Source organism: Melitaea cinxia, chromosome 13 (genome assembly GCF_905220565.1).
Source record: "Melitaea cinxia chromosome 13, ilMelCinx1.1, whole genome shotgun sequence".
Lineage (NCBI taxonomy): Eukaryota > Metazoa > Arthropoda > Insecta > Lepidoptera > Nymphalidae > Melitaea > Melitaea cinxia.
In genome coordinates, this window is record NC_059406.1 from 2498482 (window position 1) to 2506433 (window position 7952).

Here is a 7952-nt window from a genome sequence, read left to right on the forward strand (position 1 = left end):
CATAACTAAATTAATTGACAATCGTATTAGTTATTACTTAGCACATCGCAACTTGATACTGCTAGTTACTCTTTGATAACCCATCTATTTATCTATAATAATAATAATAATACTCTTTATTGTACACCATTAAAAGAAACAACAAAAAAAAACGTAAAATGGAAGATGTACAAAGGCGGTCTTATCGCTGAAAGAGCGATCTCTTCCAGACAACCTTTGGGTATAGAAAACGATAATAGAAACTGCAGTTAGGAAGTAAACAAATAATTGATGTGTGAATTAGATTATTTGAATAAAGTACAAATACATTAATTAATATATAATAATAAACATAATACTTACATATATAAAATATAGACATATCTAAACATATAATAAATGTATATTATATCATACAAAGACGATATAGCGGATGTAGGTAGGAAATATCTATACAAATATTATAAATGGGAACGATGTATTTTTTTTTTTTGGTTGTTTTTAATGGACAAACTCAAAAAACAACAGGACCTATAGTAAAAAGTCACCAGGAGAATGCTACGTTATTAACAATTATTATAGGTTATATTTTAACAACAGAAAACGAAACAGTAAAAATCACGTAAAACGCGCGGGCGAAGACGCGAGTAAATAGTATGAGATATAATGAATGTCATCAAACCAAATGAATTAGACAAATTTTCGAAAACCTATGAAGATATACCAACGAATTTCTATAGTCAAAAAGATAATCCAAACATTTTGGGCTTTGCATTTCGAATATTACCACAAAAGTATTTCTTTGATACGAACTCAAAATATTCCCTTCTTTCAGCATTAATCGTTAACGGAATAAAATAAATTGTCAATATTGAGAGGGACGCCCGAAGAGCCGGAGTAATGTGACAGACATCAATAGAAAGGATACCCACCCACTTATGTTATCCGATTGATATTACCACATATATTGCTTCAGAAGATCCCTGTCTATTTCTATAAGCCTATGAATTTGCATAAGTTGAACGGATACGAGCATAGATAAATATGCTTTACGTCAAAGGGTTTCAGAGTAAAATCGCCTGGCAAATAAGTATTTAAAACGGCACGAATGCCCCAAGCAATTTCGTTATAGTGCATCCAATCGCTGTCTTGCATCATGTGATATCAGTATTTGCATAGATTCAAAATTATTTTTAAGCGGAGACTATTAAAAGTGTTAGATTTATTTGCTTCAACGCTTCTTGTGATTTTATTTTATAGAGACATGCTAATGATAATGATGGCTGGTACCATTCTGGATCAGTTTACCTTAGGACGTATAAGCCAGAACGTTTTTAGATAACGCTAATATTGTACCTCGATTTATTAACAACCTACCCTCAGATTTGTGCAAAAATATTTCAAACAGAAATATCAAAACAAATTAAAACAACATTAGTTAAATATATTGAATTTTCTTAAATTGTATAAACATTACAAACGGTTTTCGTATTTTTGTTCATATTTTAACTACTGAAAGAGAAGGCGAACATTGTCTGTAACCATTTATAAATAATGAATGTGTAAAATTAGATTAAGATAGCAAAGGGTAAAACCTTAGAGGTTTTCTGTTGTTATTTTTTATTATTTTATTTATTGCTAATTTTATAAACGATAATAATAATGAAAAAAAGATATGAAATAAAGTTACGTAATGTTACCAACGTTATCATAAACATGTAAGAAATAAACGCACATATGTAAATATATACATATCAATACAAGCGCATAGCTAACCTTTTTTTGTAAAAAGTCGACGCACACATATTACCGATTGCTAAGATGACGTAAGAGACTATATAATAAAAGAAATACAAAAGTTTACTAAAATAACATTTTAATATGTGATAATAATTAACATATTGATAATTTCACAAGCAAGGGTATTTATTTTTATTTATTTAAATTCTTTATTGTACAATAAATACAGTAATACAAGTGTGTACAAAAGGCTGGCTTAACGCTAATGCATTTTCTACTACCCAACCTTGGCATGTGCAAGAAAGTATAGTGTGTAGGTGTACAATAAAAAAAGCAAATAATATAATATAATAATATAAAATAATACAATATAGCGTAACATAATATAATGAATTATTATGTATAATACAATAATATATAATAAATAATAATAAAATATATACATAAGATAATACAATATAATACAGCAAAATATAACAAACTTACTACGTACTAAAAATGTAATCAACAACCTACCTACTCTTTTCCTTTATATTTTCAGCAATGTATTTTACACCCCTCTGACGTTGAAAAGCGACGACTAATTGCATTAGGGTGACCTGTCCTTTAATAATAATAACAGTACCCACCCAGTTTAATAGTTATCGACTATGCCTATCTGACTCATATTTGAGATAGGAAAAACGAATTAACCAAATTCAAAGAAAGGAGAATGTTCTCAATTCGACTGAATTTTTTTTAAATTTATTACCTCATATTTTTTTACTGGTTGTAGCGATTTTAATTTATTTTATTCTAAAGCATGTTAAAAATCGTCGTGTGGTTCGAATTGAATTGAACAAGATCTAACAAGAAATTTTTATACCTTATAAAGTGTATTCTACTATACCTTTAAGCTTGTAATATCCCACTGCTGGGCATAGGCCTCTTTCCCCATGTAGGAGTAGGGTCAGAGGTTAATCCACTACGATGCTCCAATCGGCGGATATATTCCCTACTTTGAGTAAGTTATCAGGTATAGATGATAAATACCGTGGTATTCTACTAAATTTGTTATTTTATTTATTTTATTTTATTTTATTTATTAGGTTAGCCAACAGTTGTTTACAATGATTCACAGACATTTAACATTTAAATATAATTAATACATAGCACAAGTGCAACAACCACTTATAGGCTAACACCACATGCAAAAATCACCGTTGCACTTAGTGAAAGATAGATTATGGTTGCATTAGATAACACAATAACCCAGCAATAATCACATAATATCAGATAAAGTTTAGGAATTACATAAAAACACATCATAATGTCATCATTACTTACAATATAAAAATTTCACAATTGATAGAAAAATTGATTCATAGTACATTAGAGACACAAGTATTCACGTTTCACAATTTACAGAAGCATAATAAATAATTTAAAAGGAAGAAAAAAGAAAAAATAAGTCACATACTAAATTCACACTTAATGAAAATAATCTTAACTTGGTGGGTAGAATGTAAACAGCAGTGATCGACAGTGTATATAATATGTTGCGGACAAAACATGCATTAAAAATGACTGGATGTGGCATGGCCACAGAAATCCAAACAATAAGACTGACTCATTATTTAGACTTCTGCGGGCATGACACTTCAGAATAGCACAGTGATACGTAAATATGGTTATATTTCCCCTGTTCTGCTTTTAGTTCTTAATATGTAATTCATTTATTTATTTACTCATCTCAAATTCATTAATATATATCAAATAACGTATAATTAAGAATGAAATCACTTTGGTTTAAAACAAATAAAATAATAAAACAAAATAAAAATAATAATCAAAAATGAAATCAAATAAAAAAAAATTAAATTAAATCAAATTTAAAATTCATCATTGCATGCATATTTAATACAACTATACCTAGTAGTAAGTTAAAAAATGGAAAAAAAATATATTAAAAATTATAAATCTATAAATTGGATCTTAAATACTGCAATACAACTCTATAGAACATTCCGTACGAATCAAAGTTGATATCAACCATATCACTGCAAGAGTTTAAAATTTTACAAAGCCGGCACACCGGCGAATTTGAACCCAATACCGTTTTTCGCAGAGGAGGGCAGAGAGGAGTTATGGTACTGCGAGGGATCCTCGATGGAGCGTAAAATCGGAAAAGACTTAGCAAACATCCACTATCTATCATTCCTCTTATTAATTTATAAAGAAAAAGCAAATCAATCAAATCCCTACGCAGTGCCAAAGAGTCAATATTAAAATATTTCAGTCGAGATTCGTATGATCGCAACTGACTGGTCTTCTGCACGGTATAAGCAAGATGCCAGAGAAAACGTTTCTGTACACGTTCAAGTTTTAAGCAGTGCGTTGCATAATGTGGTCTCCAAACCACACTGCAATATTCCAAAATACTTCTAACTAAACTATTGTAAACTAAAATTTTGGTTGAAGTATGACGGAAACCCCTTACATTTCTAATAACAAACCCCAGAGCTTTGACTGCTCTACTCACCGTACCGTCAATATGTGGAATGAACGTAACTTTTTTATCAAAAACAACGCCCAAGTCGCGAACCGTTTCTACCTCTTTTATCAATTCTTCGCCCATGTGATAATTTGAATTAATAGTATGTAATTTACGCGAAAACTTGACATGTATGCATTTTTTTGTATTTAAGTGCATTTCGTTACTCTTACACCACTCCATAAATCGTTCTAAATCAGATTGAAGTAATTTAGCGTCATGTTCACACTTGATGACCCGTGCAAATTTTAAGTCATCGGCATACATAAAAACACGCGAATACAAAAAGCTACTAACTACGTCATTTATAAACAAATTGAATAAAACGGGACCTAAGTGCGAGCCCTGAGGAACTCCGGAGGAAATTGAACATTCTTTAGATTGGGATCCATTTATAACGACAGAAAAAGAGCGGCCAGATAAATAAGAAGTGAACCAAGAGAGTAATGTGCCTTCGATACCGTAAACCGACATTTTATATATCAATAATGAGTGTGGAACCCTATCAAAGGCTTTAGTGAAATCAGTATATATGACGTCATACTGTTCACCGGAGTCAATTGATTGCACCAATAATTCGGTAAAGCCTAATAGGTTGGTCGCAGTCGATCGCAGTCGTACAAACCCGTGTTGATCCTCGCTAAGATATAGTTTAAGATGGTGTTGGATAAAAGGACATATCAATGACTCAAAGATCTTCGCGAAAGTAGAAAGTATAGAGATAGGACGGTAATTGGAAATTAGATCATTATTACCTGTTTTGTGTATTGGGACCACTCTAGCGGTTTTCCAAGCGGTAGGAAATATACCCGACGAAAGAGACCTATTAAATATTAACGTCAAAGGAAATGCAAGAGATGATGCACATGAATTAATAAAAATTGGTGGAATTCCATCAGGGCCCGCACCCTTCCTGGGGTCAATGCCCTCCAGTCTCTTAAGCACGGTTTCCTGATCTATGTTCGGAATATCTAAAACTTGACTATTGTTGCGAAGTGAGTTCAGGAAAGCATTAGAGCAAGTGAGGTCCTTTTCCAATTTAGGGGAATACATAGAAGAGAAGTAGTCAGCGAATAAGTTGGATATTTCAACGCTATCTGATAATACCGTTAACCCGTCAGTCATATATTTAGGGTAAGCACTAGTACCACCACGTTTGTTCTTTATATGCGTCCATAACAATTTTGGATTTTCTTTGATTTTTGCTTCTATACTTTCTAAATATGTATTATACAAAGAGTTGGCAAGTTTTTGACAACGTTTACTGATTAATTTTAATTGAAGGTGATCCATAGGATTATTATATTTCTTGTAACGACATCTTAATGTATTCTTTTCTTTCAAACATCTTATTATTTCTTTATTAAACCACTTAGGATACCTTTTAGACCTTGATTTATGTAATGGGATGCATTCCCGAATAATTGCACGCAAAACATCGTAAAATACGTCAACCATTTTGTTAACGTCAAGATCCACAAAAAGAGACTCCCAGTTCTGCTCCTCCAAGCGTTTAACTATATTATTGTAGTCTGCTTTGTAAAAATTTGGTCCTACATTTGAGGTATCATATGGAAGTTTGAACTCTTTCTTAAAAGACAGATCTATATCTAGGGGTGGATGTAACCTGTCGACCGCGCTTAAAGAACTACCTGCCTCGCATATATGACCCAACAAAGACTCCGAAATTAATACCAGATCCAGTATGCGCCCTGAGAAATTTTTTATCATATTTTGTTGAGTGAGTCTATTCATATCAACGAAATTAAGGAGACTTTGGCATGTAGAAGGCAAATTATCGCGATGACCTCCATCCCAGTCAATAGCCCCCAAATTAAAATCACCTATCAAAACAACATCGCTAATATTACAGTTGTCAAAGACGTAATTACAACTATCAATAAAATGTTCGAGACTAGAAAGGTTTACTGGCGGTGGAAGGTAAGTTGCACATAAAGCTATTTGACGAGAGGCCTCAGATTTCCCAATATGAAAAATAATCCACAAGCACTCATTGTTACTTTCCCATTGAGTAACACGCCTTGAGACTATTTCTCTTGTTACAGCAACCAATACACCTCCTCCGTCCTTTTTGTTAAGAAAATTGGAACTCATTCTGTCTCTCCTATAAACAATATACCTGTCATCAAACAATTCATTACTCATAATTTTTTCATTTAACCAAGTCTCAGTGAGAACTATGATATCGTAGTTACTACAGCACAGATTTTTATAAAATAAATTAGTTTTTGTTCTTAAACCTCTACTGTTCTGATAATATATTTTTAGACTGTTGAATGTAAATATTAAAAGTTTTATTAGCATGCAAATAATAAAGAAAAAAAAGTACTAAAGTCAAGTTAACCTATTTAAAGTGTCCATGTTCTTAATTAATATATAAGCAGAGGTCTCACATTTTCTTGCAAAAATTCTTCCACTTCTAATCCACACATACTTATAGCCCATTTCTTTTGCTTTAATTCTGGTAGCAGCATGAAGAGCCTTATTCGAGGGTGATAAATGCTCAACAATATACACAGGCAATTTAGGTCCCATAATACCTAAGTGGTTAGTACACAGTCGTTCTTCAGGATTAGATTTGTTGTACTTTATAACAGATGCAAGTAATTCATCGCGGATTCTTGGGGAAGCCAATTGTATAATTATTGATCGGGGACGAGAGCCCGAGGTAGCAATCTTGGCAGTCCGAGTGCAATGCAAAACATCTGTATTCTTTACTTCGCTGTGTACTGTCTTGGCTAGTTGGGTTACAATAGTGTACAAATTTTCATTCTTCTTTTCAGGCACGCACTGAATCTCCAAGTTCGAAGACCGTGACTGTTGCTCCAAGTAGTTGATGCGTGTGTTAAGACTTTCAACCGTTTGCTTCAGCTTTTTATTTTCCACCTCCAAATTTTTTACTTTCTCGGTTGTAGCCTCTTGTTTCGTTTTGATTTCCTCAAACTTTTGGTTTATAAAAGACATTGATTCATTCATATCTTTCATCTCCTGCTTAATTGGTGCAAGTTCTTCACTAATGGCAATCTTCAGACTATCATTGAACTGCTTCAGCATATTGCCAAATTCAATCTGTAACATTTCTTGAATAATTGATTTTAGATTGTTCTCGCCAATTGTAGCACCTGGCGGTGATGGAGAATTTATAGCAGGTCTTTTGCATCCCCTGCTCATAGAGACATTCCGTAAGGGTGTGTTGTCAGTTCTAGCAGTCTTCGGAGTACTCATCTTGCAATTAGGACACTTCCAGTCGGAGGTAATATCTGTGCTAATAACTGACAAGCAAGAAAGATGGAATGACATTCTGCATTTAGCACAAATAATAAAATTATCATCTGAAGCACATTCCTGCCGACAGCAACCCCATGCATTCGACTCAGACATAACTTCTTCAAATTAATCAATAACTGACCACCAAAGATGATAATGTTCGACGACAACGTTGTTCTTGTGATTCACTTATGTTACTTTGGCTTCTTGTTAAATAAATAAACAATAATTCCTCACAATATGTACAGTACTGAGCTTGCTTCCTTTATTTTCACTTGATTAAGACTTTTTATGGAAAAAAATGGAAATTTATGTTACAGAGATACGTTGTACGTGCACGCTTAGTTAACGCGGGTAGTTGTATGAATATAAGTCGGTTTTTTTTCCTATTTGAGAACATATAATATTATAT